The sequence below is a fragment of the Tamandua tetradactyla genome, chromosome 26, assembly GCF_023851605.1.
Source record: "Tamandua tetradactyla isolate mTamTet1 chromosome 26, mTamTet1.pri, whole genome shotgun sequence".
In the NCBI taxonomy this organism is placed as follows: Eukaryota; Metazoa; Chordata; class Mammalia; order Pilosa; family Myrmecophagidae; genus Tamandua; species Tamandua tetradactyla.
This window is the reverse complement of record NC_135352.1, coordinates 40,909,683-40,936,399: the sequence shown is the minus strand read 5'-3', so window position 1 is coordinate 40,936,399 and position 26,717 is coordinate 40,909,683. Positions and strand designations below refer to the sequence as shown.

At 37.3% G+C, this 26,717-nt stretch overlaps 1 protein-coding gene across 4 annotated transcripts in view; it reads left to right on the top strand.

Moving 5' to 3' along the window:
* The window catches only part of GALNTL6 (polypeptide N-acetylgalactosaminyltransferase like 6), a 1,241,919-nt gene that overhangs the window by 356,361 nt on the left and 858,841 nt on the right, over window positions 1–26,717 (top strand). The window contains exons 1-4 of one of the 4 annotated variants that reach the window (XR_013169174.1): window positions 1,925–2,098; window positions 16,331–16,464; window positions 16,591–16,679; window positions 17,109–17,260. The exons of 1 other annotated variant lie outside the window; for it this stretch is intronic. The gene's annotated coding sequence lies outside the window, so the exon portion shown is untranslated. Of the gene's footprint in view, window positions 1–1,924; window positions 2,099–16,330; window positions 16,465–16,590; window positions 16,680–17,108; window positions 17,261–26,717 lie in introns of those variants that run through there. 2 more of the 4 variants (XR_013169175.1, XR_013169176.1) reach the window with 2 other exon arrangements.

Sequence of the window (26,717 nt, the reverse complement as noted above, 5' to 3'; positions counted from 1 at the left end):
CCATTAAATCACTCAAGACATCCTCTGCTTGAATGTTGTCTATTGGAATCCACTGTCCTTTAGAATATACTTCTATTCTATATTCCTTATAGAATTTTTCCTGTATCCCTTCTTGTGAAGAGTTTTTTCCAATTCTAAAAAGTGACAATCATTGCTGAAATGAACAAAAGAGAACAGAGTGAGAGAACCAAGCATTAGTGAAAGACTATAATTAGACAGTTGAATTAAAAAATTATACCCTTTAGTTCTTTGTGGAATTGCTATTAACGTCATTTGGAAGTCATGCAGAGAGCTCAAGGAAATACAAATTATGACCTCTGACTGATATATGCTGGCAACCCAGTTGTCATCAGAGGCTCAGATCTTAAAATATTATCTATTTGTTCTAGTATGCTTAGCATTTCTAAAAAGCAATACTTTTAAACATTTTTCTTTCATTTTTCTTTTTATTTAATTTGCTTAAACAATTATCACTCTCAATATGAAATAATAGAATTAGATAATAATATTACATATGTTATATAGTAATTATATGGCTTCAAAGAATTATATAGAATTACACAACAAAAATTTTATATTCTAAAACTCATAATTTTTGGAACATAAAAAATCTATAACCTATGATTATTAAAATGTTTGAGTTCCTAAAACTTATAATCAAATGAAAGAAAAATAATTTCAGTATGAGCCTGGTAATAGTAGCAAAGTATCCCTTAAAGCATAACTGAATTTCACCCAAGCCAAACCTGCTGAAAGGCCTCATGTTTGCACTTTTTGGTATTTTTCTAAAGAACTTTAATGAACTTTAATGAAAATGTCCACGGTATATTGTTTCTAGTCCCCAAAGCTGGGAACCATAATTCACTTACAGGACTACAAAAGAGAATTAAATATTTAAAAGTAAGCAATTTTTATAGGTGTGATCTCCAAATGCTTTCGGTGATTGCTTTAATAAAAATTTTGGTTCCAAGACAAAAGAATGAAAATCCCATCTTCCTGTTTGGTCAAATCATACACTGACCCTGATTTCACAGATGAGGTGGGCAGGTGTGAGGGATGGCACTACCAATCTTGTCTGTATGAGGAAACAAGGTTATTATCTTCATATAAATTAAGAGTGGTTACATAGAACAAAATATTTATTCTCTTAGCTTTGGGTGAAAATTACAGGAAGACACAAAAAGGAACAGTTTTACACACATAAATAATTGCTTGAAATATAGGAGAAAGGTCCGACCACAGAAATCCTGTGTTATTCTTTCTCTATGTTCTTTTTTCTTCTTAGTTCTCCAGTTTATTGCAGGAAAAGGATATGCTACAAGGATGTTTAGTTATACAGGAGGGTATTTACTGAAGATTTTTAAGTGATTTTTATTTCTTAAATACTTCTATGCCTCACAATTCACAGATAATCTCATAATCTTACCTATCACAAAGTCACATAGATAAATTCTGAAGCAAGCAATTGATCACAATGGCCAACCATGAGATATATCAACAGTTTAGAAATTATCCATTTCAGTCTCAAAATATTTTATTGTTACCTATAGTCACTGGGGCTTGAGCTCATTTAATTCGTTCCAAAGTATCAGAGGGCTATAACATAAGCCATTGTACTTCAGTGATTAGATTTCTGACCATTCTTCTAAGAAAGTAGGATCCAATGTCATTGGTCAAGTCTAGACAGCCAAGAATTAAAAAGTAACAGCAATCTTTACTCATTTGAATATTGCATTTTATTGATTCATAATAAATGTGTTCAAGCAAGAAAAACTAAAACAGTCTGACCTCAGTCTCCAATCATTTAACAGACATCCGTGAATGTAATTCCACTGATATAGCATTTCATTTCATTTTCTTTCTTTTTCCTTAGGCATAATAACATAAAGATCAAAATAAGTAATTATATTAGTAAGACTGCCTCATTTACTTATTCATAGTTTTTAATAGAGGCTACAGCTTGTAGTTTTAATTTTCTTTTCATTCAACTCTACATTTGCCCTTCTACAAATTCATTTTGCTGAATGGATCTCTATTTCCCGGTCAAGCTGACAAAAGTCTCCTAAGTGCATTAGAATTGTCAATGGTATCAAGACAAGTAAGTAATTAAAAATAATTAAAATGAGTAGTTTATCATCATCTAAATGCAAACTAGTACAACACAGAGAAAGCCAGCGCTCTCTTTCCTCATTATTTACTTCATAGTTATTAATTATACCACTATACATCATGGTAAAGAATGAGAAACTTTGACAGCAATGCTATAAATGCAAAAGGCAAGTACACACATCAACATATGGATAGATTAAATAGTATTAAAATGTTCAAATATTGCTAAAATTCAAAAATTGTTGAAAAGGGTTAAGGTCATTTTTAAAATAAACTTTATTCTTAGGAAATTTTAGATTTACAGAATTATTGCAAAGAGCGCAGAGAGTTCTTATAAATCCCAAACCCCATTTCCCTTATTATTAACTTCTTACATCATTACGATACGTTTGTGGTAATTATTGATGCAATATCAAAACATTAACCTGAGTCCATAATGTATTCAGATCTCTTAGTTTTTACCTAAGGTCGTGTTTCTGTTCTAGGGTGCCATTTAAGATATTGCATTACATGTATAATTACTGTGTGCTAATAGATTTCCTTTAATTCTAAGGTCTCCTCAGGCGTCTCTTGACTGGGACAGTTTCTCAGACTTTCCCTACTATTGAGGTCCTTGGCAGTTTTGAGGAGTACTGGTTAGGTGTTTTGGAGAATGTCCCTTCAGTGGGACTTTTCTGATGATTTTCCCAGGATTAGTCTGGGTTATGGAAAGACCACAGAGGTAAATTTCCAGTTAAATCACAACATGCTAAGGGAGCATGCTGTCACCAGGATTTATCACAACTGATGTTGACTTTGGTCACGTGGCTAAGATGGTATTTTAGTTTTCCCCACTGTAAAGTCACCGTCCCCCTCTCACCCTACTTTCCACACCATACCCTTTGGAAAGAACACACTATGCCAATGCCTAGGACTGGAGATTTATGTTCTATCTACTTGAGGGTGAGATAGCTGCAGAATTATTTGTTATCTTCTGCAAAAAATATTTATATGTTTTTAACATTTATTCAATTATGTATTTAAACCAGTTTAGATGCATGAATATTTATTTAATACTTAAGCTAAAATCCCTATTGCTTTGCCTCTTTTGTTGCTAAAATCGTTCCAACTTTGTCCATTGAAAGCTGCTTCAGTTATCTCCGAGTCTCTTGGACATATTCTCATTATTGTGGCTGTTTTCTGTTGTCATCATTGCTGATTCTTTTGTTTAGTGTGGGTACTTCCCTGTATTCTGGCTCCAGAGTTACCCTGTATATTTCCTGGTTCGTTCCTAGAATTGCCTATTTCTACAAAGAGCCCTAGTTCCTTGGATTGGGCAATGTTATCTGAAGTAACATGGTTTCAGAGCAAGCTGTGCTCATTTGTCCCAGAGACTGTTGCTTCCCAATACTACTAACTCACAGAGCAAGGAAGCTGATGCATGTACACTCACCTGTGTCCATACACTTGTCTATAAACATTCATGTGAAACCATCTAACTCAAAGAGCAAGGAAGCTGATGCATGTACACTTACCTGTGTCCATACACTTGTCTGTAAACATTCATGTGAAACCATCTGCATCTACATTAAACTAAATATGAACTCATACGTATGTCTTCTTCTCTAAACCAGGACCACGGGGATCACTCTGGTCTCCTCCCCTTGCTTATCTGAGATAACCATTCCAACAGTGGCAAGTCCAGCTCTTACCATCTGCCGTCCATTTAGTTAATTGTTAAATTTCAATATGCATGTATAGAAGCATCAGATCATTAATCCATATGCCTGTGGGGTTTAAGTTTATCAATAGAGTACTGTGCCTATGAACAAATCATTTGTCTTTGGTTTTGTAGACTCGACTCATTACCACAGTTGCCTGGGTCCACACCTTTTACCCCCACCATTTTGCTTCTTACCTTTATGCTATGAGCACATTGTTTCGTCCCACACTGCACTGAATCCTAAGATTCCCCCAATCTCCTAATTGATTTTTTTCGATCGGTATATATTAAGGTTTAGTACTTGTGATATAAAATTCAATGGATTTTGACAAATGCATAGTATCTTGTATCCATAATTACAGTATCAAACAGAATAGTTTCATCATTCTAAAAAGTCACATGCATTTCAGCTATTAAACCCTTCCTTCTACCATTGAACCTCTGACTGAGGAGTGAGCTGCTCTCCTGTGCCTCCTAGGACACAGGTTCAGACAAAGCAGAGACTTCCAGCAAGTGGCTGTTTTATTACTTAGCATAAAGGGTTCAAAAAGCAGGGGGAAAGAGCCCACCATAGCTGGCCCCCGAGGAGGCCATCTGCTTGGGTCAGGGCCAATGGATGGCAGCTCCACAGGCCCCACTTCACACCAGAGATGAAAAGCCTCCTATGGCCGGTCCTCGGAGAAGGCCAACTGTTTGGCAGCTCTGCCTGCCTCTCTTTGTGTTAGAGATGAGGTGCACCTGCATTGCCTGAGTGATGCACCGTTATATACTCCAGAGGTAGAGGGTCCTGCCAATAAGCAACCTTTGTGCCCTGGCAAGCACTTGGGGCTGGTTAAAATTTAATCAGCTGCCTGTGGTCTCTTGTAAAATAGAAACATGCCAAACACTGGCATGCAAAGATGCACAAGGTGACCAACCAAACACCTGCATGCAAACAAAGAAGAGTGGAAACAAAAAAAACACCTCTACACGAACAAGTGTGACGGGAGAAGGAGGGGTGTAGGTAAGGCTGGGAGACGGCCACCGTGTGTATCCATGACTTCTCCAGAACTGACAACTACTAATGTCATTGTCATTGCTAGTTTTGCCTTTTCCAGAACCTCATGTAATTGGAATCATACAGTAGATAGCTTATTCAGACTAGCTTCTTTTAATAAGCATAGTCCAATTAAGATTCACCTATGGCTTTTTATGTCTTGAGAGCTAATTTCTTTTGATTGTTTGATAATGTTCCATTGTATAGATGTATCCATTTTGTGTGTTTGTTTGTTTTGCTTTAATTCTTACTATTGAAAGACATCTTAGTAATTTCTAGTTTGGGGGATTTTGAATAAATCTGCTACAAACATATGAATGCAGGTTTTTAGCAGGGGGCTTAGATTTTCAGATCAGTTGGGTAAATACCTTGGAACTCAGTTACTGAATCTGGTAAGAGAATGTTTAGCTTTGTAAAAAAATTGCAGAACTGTCTTCCAAAGTAGTGGCACTATTTGCTTTCCCACCAGCTATGAATCAGAGTTCCTGTTATTCCATATCCTTTTTAGCTAAGCATTGTAGTTTTGGGGCTTTGGACATTTTAACGTGTGTGGTAATACCTGAATGTTCTTTAAATGTTCAGTCCCCTGGGGACAAATGATTCTGAACATCATTTCATAAGCTATGTTCTCCTTGTGTATCTTCCTTGGTTAGGTGTCTGTTCAGATTGCTTGCCTATTTTTCACCTGGGTCTTTGCTTTCTTATTGTTGAATTTCAAGAGCTCTTTGTATATTTTGGTGATAAATCCATGTTTTTCACGAACCTTTTCCCCTAGAGTGTGCCTAGATGTTTCATTCTCTTAGCATTCTCCTTTTCACAGCAAATGTTTCATTAAAAATGAAATTTTGATTTCAGTAAAGTCCAAATAGCAATTTTTTTCATGAATTGTACATTAGCTGTTTTGCGTGAAAACTCCTCACTGAAAGTAAGACAACCAATTGTTTCCTAAGCTTCTAGAAGTTTTAGTTTTTTTGTTTATATTTAGATTTATGATCCATTTTAAGTTAAATTTTGTAAAAGCTATAAAGTCAGCACCTAGAGTAATATTTTCATATATGTATGTAAAAAGTTGGTCCAGCATTATTTGTGAGCATATTAATCTTTTTCTCTTGAAATTCTTTTGCTCCATTATGAAAGACCAGTTGACTATATTTGTGTGGCTATTTCTGAGATCCCCATTCAGTAACATTTATCTATATGACTATACTTTTGCCAATATCATGCTGTCTTAATTATGGGAGCATTGTATTAAATTGCAGTTGTGTAATGTGAATCTTCCAATTTTGTTCCTTTGATTTAAAATATAATATTAGCTATTCGAAATCTTTGTTCTTTCTGCTTAAACTTTAGAATCAGTTTGTTGATACCTAGAAATATCTACAAAAAGCTTGCTGAGGGTGATTTCACTAACTATTCTGTCTTTTTTTTCCTGGTTAGCCTGGCTGGAACTTATCAATTTCATTGATTACTTCAAAGAATAAGCTTTTGGTTTTATTGATTTTTCTCTATTGTCTTCATGTATTCAATATCATGGATTTTTGCCTTAATTTTTATTATTTATTTTCTTCTATTTGTTTCAGGCTCAAGTTGCTTTTCTTTCTATAGTTTCCTGAGGACAAGGCTCCAAGTATTGAGTTTTGATCTTTATTCTTTCCTAACATACGCTTTCTCTTAAACACTATGTTCACTGCATCCCACAAATTTTGGCAAATTATATCTTCATTTTCATTTAGTACAAAGTAGTTTTTAATGTATCTGAGACTTTGGTGTGCTTAGACCATTCATATTGAATGCTATTATTGATATTTTGTATTAATATCTACTATTTTTGATCTGTTGTACTATGTCTTTCTTTTTCCCAACTTTTTCTCTCTGTAGTTTTAATTGATTATTTTATATAATTCCTCTTTATTCTTTACTAAGATATCATTTGTTTCTTTTAAATTTTTAGTCATTGTCCTAGTTTGTACTATATATTTAAAGTAATCTAAGTCTGCCTTTAAATAAAAGTGTACCAGTTTGAATGTATCGTTATGTCAAAGTAATTTGAATTTCTCCCTCCTATCGCTTTTGTAGAGCTCTCATCTGTTTCATTTATCCATAAGCACTTATCCATGAGCTACATTCACTCAGTACAATGTTATTACCATTAGTGTAAACAAACCATTATCCTTTACCAATCTTTTAGATTGGTCAAGAATGAGGAAAACAAATATTTATTTTATTTTCATTTATTCATTCTCTGATGCTCATCCTTTCTTTATTTAAATATGAGCTTTTTTGAAGGTTTTTCTTTATTAGAGAAGTTGTAGATTTACAGAAAAATCATGCATGAAATACAGGAGCCCCATATACGAACTTCTTATTAACAACTTGTGTTGGTATAGAATATTTTTTTACAGTTGATGATAGCACATTTTTATAATCATACTGTTAACTATAGGCCATTGTTCAACTTTAGAGCTTACATAGTGTAGTGTAATTCCATTAATTATTTTTAGTTTTTATTCTGTTACCATTTATAGAATCTAACATTTCTCTTTTAATCACATTCAGATATATATTTCAATGATGCTATTTAGTTATCTGTGTACAAGAACTTTACATCCATAGTTAGATTTATTCCTAGATTTTAATCCTTTTAGTTGCTTTTGTGAATGGAATGTTTCCCTTGATTTCTTCATCCAATCGGTCATTTCTGATGTATAGAAACACCACTAATTTTGGGGTGTGGAACTTGTACCCTGACACTTTGTTGAATTTATTTATTAGCTTTGGGAGCTTTGTTGAGGATTTTTTTGGATTTTCTATAAAAGGAGCATATCATCTGCAAATATGGAAGGTTTTACTTCTTTCCAATTTGGATGCCTTTTATTTATTTTTCTTGCCTAATTGCTCAGGCAAGAATTTCCAGTATGATGTTGAAAACAAATGGGAACAGTGGACATACTTGTCTTCTTCCTGATCTTAAGGAGAAAACTTCCAGTCTTTCACCATTAAGTAAGATGTTAGATGTGGACTTTTTGTTTGTGCCCTTTATCACGTTGAGGAAGTTCCCTTCCTTTCCTTGTATATTGATTCTGTTTTTTTCAACAAAGAGTGCTAGATTTTGTCAAATTCCTTTTCTGCATTAATTGAGATGAACACGTGGTTTCTTTGCCTTCGTTCTGTTCATGTGGTGTGTTAAATTAATTTTCTTAGTTGAACAAACCTTGCACACCAGGGATAAATCCCACTTGATCATGGTGTGTAATTCTTTTAACATGCTGTTGGATTTAGTTTGCTAGTATTTTTTTGAGGATTTTTGTATCTATATTCATAGGAGACATTTGTCTGTAGTTTTCTTTTCTTGTGGTATCTTTATCTGGCCTTTTTGTGAAGGTGATGTTGGCCTTGTAAAATTAAATAGGTAGTGTTCCCTTCCTTAATGTTTTGAAACAGTTTGAGCAGTATTGGAGTTAAGGCTTCTTTGTTAAAATTCTCCTGTGAAGCCATCTAGTCTTTTTGGGACTTTCTTTGTTGGGAGGTTTTTGGATACTGATTCAATCTCTTTAGTAGGAATTTCTTGAGATTGTCTATTTCTTATTGAGGCAATGTAGTATTTTTATGTCTCTAAGGCTTCGTCATTTCATTTAGATTATCTAATGTATTGATGTACAATTGTTCAGAGTATCCTCTTATATTTCTTTTTATTTCAGTGGGGTCTGTGTAATGTCCTTTTATCATTTCTGAATTTTGTGATTTGTGACCTCTCTCTTTTTATTCATCAACTGCTAAAGGTTTGTCCATTTATCTTTTTAAGAACCAACTTTTGGTTTTGTTGATTCACTCTACTGTTTCTTTATATTATATTTCATATATCTCTACTCTCATCTTTATTTCCTTTCTTCTGCCCACTTTGAATTTGGTTTCCTATTCTTTTCCTAGATCTTCTTGTTTTGACATTAGCCATCTGATTTGAGGTCTTTCTTCTTTTCTTTAGTGTAAGCATATAGAGATATCAATTTCCCTCCCAGCACTGCCTTTCCTGCATCACATAAGTTTTAGTGTGTTGTATTTTCTATTTCATTTGCCTCAAGATATTTACTAATTTTGGCTGTGATTTCCTCTTTAGTCCATTGGCTGTTTTAAGAGTATGAAGTTTAATTTCCATGTATTTGAAAATTTTCCATTTCTCCTTCTGTTACTTATTCCTACCTACATCCTCCTGTGGTTGGAGAATCTGCATGGTATGCTTTAATTTTTTTCAATCTGTTGAACTTACTTTGTGACCTAACATATGATCTATCCTAGAGAATGATCCTTATACACTCAAGAAGAATGTGAGTTCTTTTTTGCTTTTGCTGGGTGAATTGATCTATATATGTCTGTTAGGACTAGTTGATTTAGAGTATCAGTCAAGTCTTTTATTTCCTTATTGATCATCTGACTAGATGTTCTATCTATTAATGAAAGTATTTTAGAGTCTCCTACTATTAATGTTGAATCATAAATTTTTCTCTTAAAATCTGTCAGAATATGCTTCATATGTTTTGCAGCTCTGCTATTAGGTGCATATGGATTTATAAGTCTCATTAGATATAAAATTCTTGGTTGACATTTGTTTTCTTTTAGCAATCTAAGTATTTAACCCCACTGCCTGCTTATGTCCATGGTTTCTGGTGAGAAATCAGAGCTTAGTCTAATTGCAACTCCATGTACATAATGCATTACTTTTCTTCTTGCAGCTTTGACAATTCTCTCCTTGTGCTTTACATTCAAAAGTGTGATCAGTAAAACAGTGTATTTTTCTTCATATTATTTCATGTGTGTGTGTTCTGTGGGCTTTTGGGTATGCATATCATGTATTTTGTTAAGTTTGGGAAGTTGTCTTTCATTGTTTCTTTGAATATTCCTTATTCCCCTTTCTCTCTTTCTTCTCCTACTGGGCTCTCTTAGTGTATATATCGTTATGTCTGATGTTGTCCCAGAAATATCGCAAGCTATTTTTGCTCTCTCTCTATTGTTTGCTTTCTACTTCTTAGCATGACAAATTTCAAGTATCTTGTCTTCTAGTTTGCCAACTCTTTCTTCTGCCAGCTTCACTCTACTGTTGAAACCCTCTGGGAAATTTTTAAATTCAGTTATGGTGGTCTTCAACTCTAGTAGTTCTGTTTGGTTCTCTTTTAAATTTTCTGTCTCTTTACTAAGATTCTTATATTGCTCTTTCACTGTTTTCCTGATAATCTTTAGTTCTTTCTCCATGTTTTTCTTCATCTCCTTGAGCACTTTTAAGATCATTTTTTAATGGCCTTTCTGGTTTATTCACAGTCTCATCTTCGTCATTGGTGTTTCTAGATTTTATCCTGTTCTTTTGGATGGGCCATCATTACATCTTTGTTTCTCTTGCATTATTTGTTGAACACTGTACATGTTTCTCATTTTAAAAGACTAACTTTGGGAATTACTAAGATGTCTGTTTCTTGATTTTATAACCAGCTGATGATAAGACAGAGATTTCCATGAGCTTCAGCCATCCTATCAGGCAGGTCTGCCCAAGGCAAATACAGTGTATAGGGTTGGCTCTGTCTTTCTGGGTCTAGGTCTTGCCCTGGGCTTTTGATAGTCAGTTTTCTTGTAGGTCCCTATTTACAGAAGTTTGACTGTCCCCTCTGTTTCTCAGGGTTCAGACTTCCATCTCCAAATAGTAACCTCTATGCTTTCTTATACTGCTTTGTTTTCTCAAGCTGCTCTTTCCTGAAGGACAAATTCTGGCAAGAGGGGCGTGCTGGACAGGGCTCTCCCAAGTCGGTCTTTCCCAGCCAAATAGGGCCAGAGACCCCTGGTGCAACCTCCTGGGGAAGTGATCATGTGGGGTGCCATGGGCTTCTTCCAGTGACTCCCCAAAGCTGAGCTTTCTCGGCATTTCTTGAATGCAACCCTTCAGCTAGCTGTCCCCCGAAAACCTAAGGAAGCACAGCATCTTTAAGTTTCCTCTACAGAGGCCTTTGTTTGGGGTGTGATGAAGCAATGACTGCTGCTTCTCCATACAGGATGGTTTGAAACATGGCTTCCCTCAGAGGCAGATTCCCAGTGATCCGAAATCGCTAATGAAAACCATGACCAATGATCAGCCATGTCTACCCCTGGTTTTGGAATAGAGGTTTTTTATATCGCTTTCTGTTGCCAGCAACTTAGCCAGTATTGGGACCTCATGGCGATCTGCTGTGGAAGTGGTGGATGCATGCCAACACCCTCTGCCTGGAGAGAATAATTTTTGTTTTTTGAGCATAATTTACCAGCTTCTTCCTCCCTCTGGATGAGCATTCTCTGAATATTGCACAGTGTTCTTCTGGCCTCTGGAGTTTCAAAATAGTTGTTTCAGATGGTTCCTGCCTGTTTAAGGGTTGTTCTGTGGGAAGACTGAGTTCTGCATCTCCCTACTCCACCATCTTCCCACAAATGACCTTTTAACCTATGTCATTTTCCTTCTCCTTGAAGAAATGTCAGTGTTTCTTGGAGGGCTTGTCTTTTGGCATTGAATTCTTTCAGTTGAAGTTTTTGTTTCTTCTTCATTTCTGAAGAATGATTTTACTGGCTATAGAACTCCAGGTTGGTACATTTTTTCTTTCAATACTTTAAATTTTTTTGACTCTTTTCTCTTCTTGTTGCATGGTGTCTGATGAGAGTAGGTATAATTCTTATCCCTCTTCATTTATAGTGAAAGAGTGCTGGTATTACACTGTTTGTGTGCCAGTTTGAAAGTATTATGTATCCCAGAAAAGCCATGTTTTAATCCTGATCCATTCCTGTGGGAGCAGGTGTTTCTTTTAATCCTAATCCAATACTGCATGCTGGAAACCCAATTGGGGGTGTGACCTTTGATTAGATGGAGATACTTCACCCATTCCAAGTGGGTCTGGATTAGTTTACTGGAGTCCTTTAAAAGAAGAAACATCTGGAAGAGAGTTAGAAATGACAGAAACCTTGGAGCCAACAGAGAGGAGAGCCTACAGAAATGACAAAGCCAACAGAGAGAAAGCTAACACAGATGCTGGGAGTCCAGTAGGTATTGCCATGAGGTGTTAAGCAAGCCAGAGCCTGAAAAAGACCAAGGGAAGCCAAGAAATGAAAGCCCCTCCTGGAGAAGCAAAGTGAGAAACCCCCACGAAAACAGAGGCTGAAAGCAATGGAGTCCAGGAGCAGGAGACCACCAGATTCCAGCCACATGACCACCTAACTGACAGAGGTGTTCCTGACCCATCGACTTTCCTTGACTCAAAGTATCTTTCCCTGGATGCCTTAGTTGGACATTTTTATAGGTGTGGAACTGTAAACTTGTAACTTATTAAATTCCCCTTCTTAGAGTTGTTACAGTTCTGGTATATAGCATTCCAGCAGGTTACTAACACAGGTTGTTATAAGACTTTTAATTTATCTTTGGTTTTCTGCTTTTTCAATATGGTATGCCTAGGTGAGAAATTTTGTTTTTTATCCTGGTTGATATTGTCTATGCTTCTTGCTTCCATTGTTTGGTGTCTGTCATCAATTTTGGAAAACATTCAGCTTTTATTCTCATAAGTATTTCTCTTGCTTTGTTCTCTTTTTCTTCTCTTTCTGGCATTCCAGTTACATATGTTTTAACTTTTGAAACTGTCCCACAATTCTTGGATTTTTTTCCATCCCTTTTTTTTTCCTTCTTTGAGTTTCAGTTTGGAAAGTTTCTAATGAATTGTCTTAAGGCTCATTGATTCATTCCTTGGATATGTCCAGTCTACTGATGAGCCTTTTAGCAGTATACTTCCTTTCTGTTCCAGTGATTTTTATTTGTAGCATTTCATTCTGATTCATTCTTAGAGTTTCTATGTCTGAACTTAAACTACCTATCTTTTCTGCAAAGTTATCTTTTTAATTAGCTCTCTTAACAAATTAATCTTAATTATTTTAAATCCATTTTCTCATAAATCCAAAATCTGTATTAAATCTGAGTCTGGTTCTGATGCTTGCACTTCAGACTGATTTTATTGCCTTTTATAGAGCTAGTAATTTTTGTTGAATGCCAGACTTGATGTATCAGCTAATAGGTACTGAGATAAGTAGGTCACAAGTGTGTGGTTTTATGTTAATCTAAGTATTGGGCTGTGTTTCAGATCTATGATAGCTGTAGGTATGAAAGGCTTCAAATTCCTCCAGTTTCCCTGTTTCTCTCTCCCCTCTTGTCTTTGGGATGAGAACTCTTTGGGGAAAAGAACTGCCTAAATAGGGCTTCTTAAATAGAGCCTGTGATTTTTCAAGCTCTATCTTACCCTCTGATCCACTGTTATTATGCACGAGTCTTGTAGGTGTGGTGGTAGATTGTAAAGAAGGGAACTATTCTATAATCTTATGATTAAATCCTATTTTTCCATGGGCTTTGTCCCTGGACAGTGACCTTTAGAAGTGTTTCTTAATGTTATTTCCCATCCACCCCCTTAAGTGAATTAGGAAGATTGGTGGAGGCTGGAGTTCTCAGTGAAATGTTTTCCAAGGTTGGATAAGGCTCCAGTAAAGCTGTTTCCTTTTAGAGTACGCCGTTATCATAGAGAATGCTGCAAGGCATTTGCCAGTGGTTGCTTTTACCGCCACCCTGCCAGAACCTTGAGGGTATCTTTCTTGGGTCTTCACCATGACGACCTTGGGGTGAGGTGAACAGGAGAGATACTCCCTGGAAGTAGAACCTAGGAAAGGCTGGAGATACCTTAGAGCTTCTCTGGAGTTTCTGACTCAAATGCTAGTCCACACTCAATCTCCATCAGTTCATCAAATTTACCATTTAAGTGTTCCTGCCAATTTATGGCTTCACAAACTTCTGCTCAAAGTGTGTGGTTATTGACTGTGATTCTCCAAATCTGCCTATCTTTCCAGATTTTGGACTCAGTTTGTCCCATGATTACATTTCTAATGTGAGTCAAAGAAAAGTTGTATATTTTTGGTTTGTTCAATGTTTTTCTTATAAGACTAAGAATGACAAATTCTAAGCTGAATTTGTACTGGAATTCCTCATGATCAATTTTTACAATTAATTTCTAGAATACCTGTATTAATGAATTTTATAGTTCTCAATGTTCACAGCAATTTGAAAAACCAGATTGATATGACTTTGCACAAGGAGATCCACGTATTTAGGTACATAAGAGTGCTAATTTTTTTACTGTAAATACTACAATGTATGTTTACAAGCAATAGTGATTATTTAATTATTCCCATTTTATGAATGAACAAGTGAAAACACCAAAATGTGTGCCCTTAACCATGAATTACTTATCGTTCTAAAGAATCAGAGATTTGGGATGGTATCAGTGTGTATGCTAAAGAGTTTGGCCACGTCAAGTTTATAGAGTAGATCATTTTGCAAAGACAAAATATAATATTTCAGATAAAACAAGTATGACAGCCACTTTTACTTCAATCCTGTAGAAAAAAGAGTACTGTGTAAATAAACGTTTTTATTTTGTTTTACTGTTTGGATTTTATACTTCTCATGATTAATGAGAAATATCTCTTTCTTTGATACTTTTCAAGACACTGAAAGAAGTAAAATATGAAGAAATTGCATTGTTTGGCAGTTGATACCTTTAACATAGAAATCACAAATACTATGCAGAACTTTGTTTTATTTCATGACAAATGCGAATAAGTCTTTTTTCAACATTTAATAATACGCTGTTCAATCTAATATCATTTTATAAACTGGAATGTTTTAAATTTAATTCAAAATGTTTTTAAAAACTTTGACTTTAAGCTCTAATTACACAATTCAAGTTGTTTTCCATAACTTTTTTTCAGAGTACAGAGTAGATACCAGGAAACCACAATAATCTGCTGTCTTTCATGTCTACAATTTGTTGAACAAAATACTCTAAATTAAGATCTTGGAAAATGTTTTGCTGGTATTTGAAATAATTAGCTGAGAAAGTCACGGTCTGAGACCCTTTTAAGATCTAGATTTTAAGTGTTTTTTTTTTTTCCACTTGTCAAGCCTTGACAGTTTACCATTTTGTATTTAAGGAAATGGAGATTATTTTCCCACTGGAACACTGGAGACAAATTATATTTATGCTGAATAACCAATACTATTGAAACAATCTGAATTAGATATTTTAAAAAGATGAATTATCATATGTAAAAATACCTGCACACCCACATAAAAACAAATCTTTACATTTAATATTTTCTGTGACACTTTTTTAGAGTAAAATTTTCCATAGGGAAATATGATTGTCCACTTGACTGGCTGGTTCAGTTACTTACTGGGTACCTCCTCTTCTAGTTCTTTGGCACCTTAAATTTAGTGAGTACCAAACTTAGATCATCTCTGCCCCCTCTTCATTGAAGATAATATTGCATAATCCAGTTGTTTATTTAATGTATATTTCCCATCTAGAAAACAAGCTCCTTTAGGGCAGGATCTTTCTCTGCACTAGTCACTGATAAATCCCACATCCCTAGAACAGTGCCAGGCACATATTTGATCCTCAATTAAAGTTTGTTCAGTGAGTGAGTATCTCCCTCAACTAGCATGTTTAGTCCATTAGGGCTGTGAGTTTGTCTAATTCACAACTAAACCTCTAGTGCCAGAACAGGCATTCAGTAAATATTTGTTGAATGAACAGTTGAATGTTTGATTGAATATAATTAACCAATATTAAAATATGGGTGGTAGAAAAAGAACATGGTAAAAATATCTTCTGTTCTTTATATCCAAGCAATATACCTGTCTTGCCAATGGTTCATCTTATATGTCATTGCTTATTAGGATGTGAAACTTCTAAAAGTAATGAAATGTTTGTTAAGTTTTTGATGCTTTACAATGGTGTTATTACCTTTTTACATTTTCCTAAGATAGGATGATTTCTATTCAGCTATCAGAAAAGGCTAAATACATGTTCCTTTGAGCCTTTCAAGAATGGAGTTTGTATATTCAAATTGTCCTCATGGTTTAGAACAATTTCCTTCAGATAAACACTTTACATCATCTAAAATTTAAAATTTAAAAGCCATTTACAATTTCCACAATACTTAAAATAGAGAAGTTCTCATTAAATGTGATATTTAGGTCTCATTTACATTGATATGTGTGTGGTTGATCAATTACATTAGCCAAATGGAGCATATGCTGTGCTGTTTTTTGAAGTTTGAAATGGATGACGTAGCCATGCTGTAGTCTAGTCATTCCTTAACTAAGAACTATTTTTTAGGTACTCAGCTCTAATTCTGCATCTCAGGCTGTCAAACCATCTTCGTCATTAGTAGATACATAAAAACACTTGGGGGGTGTACAACTTGGAGAAAGAAAACTGACACTCTTTGGGCTTCTTTATTACTATCACGGTTTCTGTAGTGTGTCCCCCTTTACACGTAAACAGTGGGCTCAGATTAATGAGAAATTAGAGTCACAGTTTAAGGTAATATTGGCTCTGGAGAACGATTGAGGATGCTATGTTTTTTCCTTGATGAATTGATAGGGTGGAGTTCTAGAGGCACCCTACGATGTCCTTCTGAAGAAAGTTCAGGGGGTCATGAAACCCAAGCCTGATACCCCCAGACAACTGCAAGTGTATGGATTCACCATCAACTGGGGGCAAGGTGATTCTTGAAGGTTAATATAACATGCTTTTTTGTTTTGTTTTTAACATGATCTTTCTTTGCTTTTAATTTTCACAGAAATGTTGTCCGCTTCCATCCTAAGTTTTCTTTTTTTTTTTTTTTCAATCTTTCCTTTTAGGAATGACAAAGAAAATACTTTGAGAAGGAAGAAATGTCAGAAAATTTGTCATTTTTGTAAGATGCTGAGCCCTTGAGTATTTCCCCAAGGTAAGCTGCTGCATAGCAGTCAGGGATATGGAGGGTTTTTCTGTCAAGTTAACATGGTTTCATTGTGATGAAAATAAAGTAACGATTATAGTAATTTCGAAGTCAGTGACACAAGTATCATACAACAAATACTTAGATGGAATCCTAGTATGCCAGCCAAGTTATGGCTATTACTGAGTTGTTACCCCCTTCTACTATCAGGGAGGCTTTTGCCAGGACATTACCTTCAGTCAAGGTTTTTTAACCTTCACAAGTACTGTTAATCATGTCCTTTATTCCCGTAAACAATTGTTTGTGAAGGATCTCCCTGGTTACTTACTAATGGAGGTTTCTGTTTATTGACAATCAATTCTGGTTATACTGTTAATGAAACTTATGAAATAACAATGTAAACAGAGTTAAACCATAATATTTTTCCTTCTTTTTCAGCTATCCAGACATGAATCCTATGTCAGCAGTGGGCAGGGAGACTGAAACAGGAGAACTCTCAAACTGTGTGTTCCTTGGATTACATGAATATAGTCATTTAAAATAAAATACTAGAATTGTTTATAACACGAGTGTTATTGTAGCCTTTTCTTGCAAACAAATTCTATGAGAAATGTTTATAATAAAAATAACCATTACTATATGGAAACATTTCAGCCTGCAAGTTGTGTGGTCAATGTAACTATATCATCATGAAGAAATGTCCTTGTCTGGGATACTGAGCATGAAGCTACTTGTTTTATTTTGGTTTGTTTGTTTTACCCTTTAAATAACAGCTATGACACTATTCAGTTACCATTGCTAGAACTGACCATTCCTCTCACTTGCTTATCCTTTTTGGAGATTTCCTCACCAAGCTGTGCCTCAACCTTTGTTGTGAACTAAGTGTAATTATCTCTGTAGCCACCTTGCAGAGATCTATATGAGTATCATGAAAATTATACATGGAAAATCATTCTGTGCTCTCAGGATTTGAGATATGAAGGATAAATTTACACACTCATGGGGCCTGGTAAATGCACTAAAGTTTACACCAGATAAAGGCTGTGCCATCAATTTGCAGGCAGGATGGGTGAGGATCTTGGTTAATAAGAGTGTGGAATAGACCCTGCCAGAGTCTTCTGATTGGCAACCACAGGTTCAATAGACCCCAAAGACACCATCCACCACATGGTATTTTATAAATATTTTAATGTGCTTAAAAATTTTAAATCACTGTATTTTACATAACAACCCAAATTTCCAAATTCTTTAGACAAAAACCAAGATATGAAAATGAGACATGCATTTCTTAGTACATCCTCATGTCTGCTTCACACATTAGAATTCTCCACCCTAAGATATGTTTCCAAAGACAATAAATTTGGTGGTTTCAGGAGCCAATATGAGTTCAAGGCCTATTTCATTTGATATATTTTGTATCTTGGGTTTGTATGAAGATGACATCTCTGTGAATTTTTGCAGAATGGAAAGAATGAAGTAATTCAATTCACTAAAGGAAAATTTTTTTTTAATGTTCTGACACTAAATTATCCATATGGTTTGTATGGGTGCAAAAATATAGAACTTCCTCCTTAGATTATTCTAGACCCATTGCATACCCTGTTATTTGGGTCAATTTGAGAAGGGAAAGGATATTACAATAACAACAACATGAGCTTTTGCACAAGATTTTATTCTCTTACTCCTCACTGAGAATCTTTATTGACTCCTTATTGCTCAGTGTATAGATTCCATAGTCCTTTGGATGGATTTTACTGTCCTCACTCTGTCTCTCTAGTTGTCTATCCAGAAATTTATCTAAAGGACTTCCTATACTAATGCTTGAATGAGGAAAGAATGAGAGAATCATAAAATATCAATGTGTTTATTGATAACCTTTAAAGACATACAAACTGGTTCAATAGCCAATTATTAATTATATGGTGTTAAAGACCTTATTAATTATGTGATCTTAACCTCTCTGAAATCCAGTTCATCACCTGCTTTTTAGGAGAATTAAATTATGTAAGAATTAGCGCGACTTATCTCCTTTTTCCCGTCCATGCTCTCTGTTATATTACATTTTCAGTATTGTCATTCTTCTGTTTGCTTGAAACATCTCCAAGCTGGCTTCCATATATAAGAAACCTAATCCACCCCAATGTAATCAGTCACATTCTGTTACCATCTGCTATAATAAAGCCTGGCCCACATAACTTAGCATTTCTTATTGTATGTAAGTATTGTTTGTGCAGCTATGTTTTAAAAATTCAAGGTCAAGAGATCTAGCTCACTTATCTTTACAATAATAGTAGAGAGGGCAAAAACAAGTGGCACTTGCACAGTATTTTATGATAAGCCAAGGGCTTTCTCATATATTATCTGATTTACTATTCATAAAACCTCGTGAGGTCAGCAAGGTAGGTATTATTTTATTACTTTAATTTTATATATGAGCTAAGTGAGGGGCCTAGAGAAAATGTAGATGTCTTGCCTATGGTTTGGAACCTGAATTTATGTCTTCTGGCCTTTGGGATTCGTATTCCTTCTACTATATCATGTTATCTTTCAAAGAACAAGCATAGTGGTAGGTGTATGGTTGGTTGATTGTGAGAATAAAAGTCCATTGGCTGTTTGACTTATAAAACCTCATATAAAGAGAGTTTTAGAATATAGAACAATTTTTTCATCTATGAAGTTCAAAAAGTGTCACTTTTCAATATCATTGCTGTCTTATAAATAAATCTGTCTAACTTGAAGGCAGGGAGCAATCTTTTTATTATTTAATTCACCAGGGGTTTCTAGACTGACAGCCCTGGGAGGTGTTTTAAGATCATTTATAAGTGAAAGACAGTAGTTAAGTTGCCCCAGAGTCCATCACTTTCTAATGTAGGACAACACTAGTCTGTCACCCATTTCCATCATCTGTCTGATCTCAGAAGGTGCTTCAGTTTGCCGCCTCTTGTAAATGCATTGTCTATGGGTAGTAGTAGATTCTTGGAATCTCCCCCCATGACCTATTCTGAGAGATAATTGTTTCTCAGTAAACTTTGGGATCTAGTCCTAACCAGTACATGTGGTTTCTACTTAATGGATTCTATTTCTTCCATCTTTTTTTTATTTCTTTTTCAAATTAATTACCTGCATCAACATCACAATGAATGAACAGTTCACATGGTGAGAAATAGAAAATGTACTCACAGACAAATGGCAGACATAATGATGGTCCTGATATATGCCTCATGTATATTGTATTACAAGGTCATAGAGAATAGATCTGTACTACTGCAATCATACAGAGGACAGATCATATAACCCAGGAGAGAAGCAAATGGTTCTGGGCACTGGGGACTGTTCAGGTGAAAGGAAAGAGTGCTGATGCATCATTTATTGGATGGTTAAGTTCTCAAAACCGAGGTAGATCTGCACAACTGTTCCAGGATTGATTTAGCTTTATTTACTGTTTCTGGCAGGTGAAAGTATGCAGGAACACCCAATCATCAGCCTTCTTTGTGAAAAAGATCCTTCAGTGGATAATGGCATATAATGAATCTGATTTATTTTCTTAACATGATAGTACTTTTGCCTTTCAAGTCATAGAAATTAGTGCTTTTTCCCCACTTTTAGTTAGTCTCAAGATCATCTGGAGCCGATGTTAAAATGCAAATTTCTGTCCCCATCCCAACCCAAAGTTTCTGATTTAATAGATGTGAGTTGGGACTTGAAAATGTTGCATTTCTGGCAACTTCCCAGGCAATGTGCTTACTGCTGGCCTGTGAGTACAACTGATATAGATAGAAGAGACATCAGCCCTTATTACAGCAAAATTTCAGATAGTCTGCTTTAACATGATCCCTCAACCATCACAGAAGGTTCTCATGATGCTAACACACAATGCAGGAACAGGAACAACTTCCAAGGTGCCTAAGAATTGTACTTGAGCTTTCTTTATTTTTGTTTTAGCAAATACCATGAAATGGGTTAGGTTAAGCTTAACAATGATAATTTATTTGCTCATGGTTTAAGGCTGTAAAAAATCTAAATCAGAATATCATGAAGGCAATGCTTTCTTCCTGAGGACAGTGGTATCCCAAAGCTGGCCGCTGACAATCTTTGTTCCTTAGCCTGCCACATGGCTAGACACATGATGCCATCACAGCTGCTCCCTTCTCTTCTGGCTTCTGTTGATGTTCAGCTTCTTTCTTCCTGGAGCTTTATTTTCTCTTTTTCAGAATTTCATTCAGCTTGGAAAGGACTCTAGTTACAGGTCTGAGTGGGGCCTCACCTTAACTGAGATAACCTCACCAAAAGGTCCTCCTTACAATGGGTCCACACAGGATGGATTAGATTTAAGAACATGGTTTTCTGGGGTCCTTGCAGCTCCAAACCACTGCAGTTTTATAAAGTAATACTTGTGAATAACTTTTTAAATGCAATCATAGTACAACCCCTACTCTTGATAAAGAGCAGACCTGCTTCCCTAACTTGCAAGTTATGATACCCAAGGGCAACCCAGTCAATATTTTATATATAACGTTATATAACTTCATATTTATAAATGTCAAGTGCATATTATTGTTCCCTGTTTTTTCAATTTTTGTATTATCTATTGTTTTCCTTGTATAGATGGGTATTTAGTCCACCTTTTCATTCAACCTCCAATGTAGTTAAGTCATCAATTTTTTTTTTTTAAAGGAAGGAAAGAAAGACAGAGAAGGAAGGAAGGATGGAAGGAAGGAAGGGAGGAAGAAAGGGAAACATTTTCTTATTTTATTATATTTTGTTTGTTTGTTTGTTTTTTTACATGGGCTGGGGCCGGGAATCGAACCGGGGTCCTCCGGCATGGCAGGCAAGCACTCTTGCCCGCTGAGCCACCGCGGCCCGCCCAGTTAAGTCATCAATTTTAGTTAAAGCAGTATTCAGGTAAGATTATCCATATATGAATCAAATAGTAGGCTGTAATTATTTTCTTTCCTCACAATTTTTCCCTTCTAATCTTATTAATTAACCCAATTTTAATTCTCTTGGTTTTTTATATACATATAATTAATTTATCCCAATATTTTTGTCAAAACTGTAACTCCCTTTTCAATAAATTTAAAAAATAGGCAAAGACTAAGTTTATCTATTTGATTTCCATCCCACCCCCGACTGGCTACCTGCCACTCCCCGACTTCTTTCTGGAGCTGCTTCTCATGCTCCTTGTACAATCAGTACTGCATGATCTCTAGGCTTACTGCAGACAAGCCGTTCAATGTTTTATTGTTTTGTCTTGTCCTTTGTCCCTCTTATTTTTTAGGTAGTTTCTCCAGCACTTCATTTAACAAACTATCACTTAATATTGCTATTCCTATCACATTTCATTTCTCACTTGTGCTTTCTTATAACTCTAAATGAGCCTTTTTAACAGCCTGTTTTTATGAAGGAAATGTCGTATAGCTCTTAGGGGAAATTAAATTTATATAACTGCTTTGGAAGTTTTCTTCTGCTGCTTCATTGCCTGGTCTTCCTCAAATTCATTATCTATTTTGTTTAATTTTGGCCTCTGAACTTTGTTAGAAGCTCTGTCAAGTACCTGGTGATCCTTGGCTGCCGGTTCATATTTTGAAGGAAGTAGTGGAAACACCAGTATGAATTTATTTCTGCAGAGGGGGTCTTGCTAATGAGGGGCTCCTTGAAGGCATTCTGGACTTCCACTTGACTTCCCATGTCAGTACCTAGTCTCTTTCTTTTAGACATTTGCTCCAAATGCCAATTCCCCAATCTCTTGCCTAAGGAATATAAAGAGGCTGGCAGGTTTCAAGGAGCCTAGTGAGAATAGATGCCTTGGGTTATCGTGCAGCATATTAAGAAGGCTTCTCCTGCATGCCATTACTCGCAGCAGAGTGTTAAGGCTTGTCAGGAATAACGGTTGCATCCATGTCCCTGCTTCCAAACTCTGGGTGACAGTTGAAGAGGTCCCACAGAGAACCTGTACACTTTGCCACCTGAGATTAGAGTTTCCATTGCCCAACCCACACTACCCTGCCTGATGGCTTCTTATATTTATTCTCATTCTGGAACAGGCATACCATATTCAGGCCTCTCAGACTGATCTTGTGGTTATGTGAAGTTGGCAGGAGACTATTAGAATTAAAGATGAGGTCTCAGATGCCAAGATAAACATACAAGCTTTCATGGTGGTGATATTGGATATGAAAGATAGGCATGGACAGGCCTCGCGAAGATCTCCTCTCCTGGCTATCCTGATTTACGATGACGGTGCCGCTGACATCCTGATGAACCAGTTTCAATGGAGGAGTCTTGCCTCACATCCAACACTGTCCTCTAGCAAACTCTGAGTCACTTGGAGTTAAGGGAGGAAGATGTAGGGGATGGAGAAGGAGCAGCTGACTGTACAGCTGCAGGAGCACAGCAGGTGCAGCCTCTATTTGCCAGGATCCATCAGAAATTCAGAGGAACATATCCTATTTTGGCTGATCTACTCTAAGAACTAAGTCTTAGAGTAAGGAGGAGGAAACCATGTTCACACTGCTGCACAACATAGCATTGGTGTGTGGACAATCCACCCCCAGTGGGAGAATTTATCCACCCACCAGATTCTCATGTCACAATAGGATATTGATGATTACATTAGAAAGGACCTTCTAGGGTAGGGTGACAAGCTGGTTCTCCTTTTCACCCCGGGACTTCCTCTGGGAGACACAGTTAAGTGGGTTTCTTGTACCCTCCCTGTTTGGGGAATGTTAAAAGAGTGGCTGACATAGTAAGTGACAGAGGAGCCACAGTGATGGACAGCAGGCATGCACCTCTTAATCTAGCCAGTCTTGATACACATGGAATGGGTCAGTGGCCACTGCTTCGCTTTGGTGCCCCCATTTGCCAAGCTATATTCTTGTGACTACTACAGGAAGGGGTCACAAAGGACAACACAGATGCTGTCTCCAATGGAGAACTCTGGAAAAAATACATAACTAAAGAGGACCATAGACCCAACAGGGATGATCTGCCCCTGCCTGACCCCTTCCCCACAACACCCATATGGAAGGAAGAGGAAGACAAGAATTCTGCCGATCTTCAACCTCTCCCTTTGCCCCCCAGCCTTTTTACCCAGACTTGACTACCAAGAAAATGCCTGAGATTGGCGCCAAGGAACCTGACAGACTCCTGGACCAAAGGACATGTGCCCCAATGTGTGTGCAATTTGGTGTCAGTGAACAAACCATCTTGGTGCTTTTGGTTACAGGTGCTCACATCACTATCATTCCAGAAGAGGCAGCAAGTGTCAATAAAGAAAATTGGGAAGTTTCAAGCATTCCATATGTGTCTGGGGAGGTTACCACTACCCTTGGGTTAACCTCTTTTGACCATTTGGCTGTCCCTGGGGAGTGCATTATAGGTGTTGATATCATGCAGTACTGCATGTTCCAGAGGTGACTGCAAGGCTACACTCCCCCATTGCAACCATTTTGCACATGATGGACCATTCACCACTGGTGCTTCCATCTCTTCACCTCATTGTCCAACAGTGGCAATGCCACCTCCCTGGTGGTGGGTAAAAGGACATCAATGAACTCAAAGAATCTTCTGTATGCAGGTGTCCTCCACTCTACTCTATCTGCTATAATAGGCCAGTGGAGCCAGTGAAAAAGGGTGAGTGGAGTGTGATGGCCAACTATAAAATTATAGCATATGAATGCAGAATGCCCACTTTGGCACCCATAGACTCCGCATTGCGCCTCCCACAGAAGTCAGCATTTCATCCACCACAATTTGCTCTGCAGTCATTTACCTTGTGAATGCTTTTGTGCTGTACCACTCCAGAAGAAGGAAAAGATCAATTTGCTTTCCAGTGTCTAGGCCTATGGTATAATTTCACTGCATTGCCAAAGAGGTATTGAAACTCCCCCACTATCTGCAACCAATGTGTGGGTAGGACTGGAGTTAAGTAAGCTAACCCTGCCTAAAGGATTCCGAGTGTTCCATTATATTGATGACATCATGTTGGTGGACCAGAGTGAGAAAGAAACCATCTAGGGATCTCATGCATTGCTAACTGGATTTCAACATCCAGCTGGGCCATAAATCCCAACAAGATACAAGGCTCAGTAAGGTAAGCCACTTTCTTAGGTAGTATATGAGCCAAAGTCCAGCACCAGACCTCTGACCCAGTAAGGGAGAAATTAGTGTCTCTAAAGTCACCCACTGCAAAAAGGAGACCCAGCAGTTGATTGGGCTATTTGCATATTGGCTTGAGCATATTCCTTACCTCAGTATCCTCCTGGCTCCCCTCTATTGGGTGAAACAGAAAGCATGTACTTTCCACTGGAGAACAGGGGACAAGCAGATCCTATAAGGGGTAAAAGGGACTGTTTCAACCACCCAGCCTCCAGGATGTTGAGAGCCTGAATGCTCTGAGCTGCTTTTACCCTTGACAAGGCTGGAGATCCTCCTGGAGCGGAGACAGAGGAAGAACCCTGCCTTGAGGATGAGGACAATAAACTTTCCCTTGGTGGCACCCATGAAATAGCTGATTTCCCATGGCTGCTTCTGCCATTGGGTAGACTGTAGTACTGAGCTGCACATGGAAATTATGACACCAAGAAATTATTGGCCCAGAAACATGAAATAACTCTCTCATTAAAAGAAGCCCAATCTGCCATTTATCAATGTAAGCGATGTCAGCTACAAACTAGTCTGAAAAGGCATCGAAGAGCTATTCCCAGAGGGGCCTATCAGACTGATCATGGCAAGTCAACAACAACAGCTTCTCCAACCATCCTAAGGGAAGTTCTTTGGTGGATGCCTTCAGACCATGGCTTTGGTTTATTAGTGCATTCTGCAGACATGGTACATACATGGGATACCTTTGAAAAATGACTCTGTCGCCCCTTCAGGTACCCAGACAACATCTTCTTTGACCAAGGAACCTGCTTTATGGCACATTCCATTCAATGATGGCCCTAGACCCATGGAATTAAAAGAGAATTAGACCTTCCACATCAACCACCATCCAAAACAGCTGGCATTGTGGAAAACTTTAATGATTGTCAGCATGTCTACCTTGACAACTTTCTCATGGGATGGATTATCCACCTTACTCATGTCTTCTGGAAGCTGAACTCAGCAGTTTCCTGGAAAGGAAACACAGCCTTATCCCACTTCCTTGCACAGGGAAGGAGGGAATAAAGGTGGCAGAGAAACCCAGGCTTTCCTCTGCATTCATCCTTATACCCTGAAAGACAAGCATTGGCTTCAAGGAGAAGCAAAAGGTAAATTACTTGGGAATCTTCTTTTCTGCCTGTATCAGGGGATCATCCTGCTTTTTACCACATTACACCCTCCAACAACTCCCAGATGGTGGAGGTTAGGACCACCAAGCAGAGGCATGAGATGACAAAAGCATGTCTAGAAGTACCTAACACATATGGGTGACAATTACCAGTGAGATGGATCTGTGGGGCCTGACACATACATGCTGAAGGTTGGTGGGTGACACCTACACCAGGTTGTCCAAAATTCCTGTTAAAACTGTCAGCCCCTGGTGTTCCCAGACTTTTACTGACAACATTGTTGAGAAACCTTGAACTTGTAAGTCCAACTCATCTCCACCTTCATGTCTGAGGTGGGAGAAGCGAATGGGGAAGAATAAGCAAGGCTAAGTCCAGAGGCTGAGGGTGGACTGTAGGGGAAATCAGGAACACACATAGAAACCATATCTCAGCTCTCACCTACACCCTCCTTTTCTATTGTGTGCAGATGTTTCAATATATGTCCATTATCTAGCCCAGGGGATAAATTAGGTCTAATGAAAAGGCATGACTATACCTTAAACCCAGGAACTGTAAGCAAGCAGCATCACCTGCTTATGATGACAGGAATTCTCAGTTACAGGGCCACCTTGCCCTGGGGTGTATAAATACTCAACACTCAAACAGCACAGGGTCTCTCCTCCCTGATGCAAAGTGGGATGTAGGCAGTCGCCATCCACCAACTCTGACCTAAGCAGTTGGTTTCACTAGGAGAATGGTCATGACAGGATCTCTGCCCCCGCTCTTTATGGAAGCT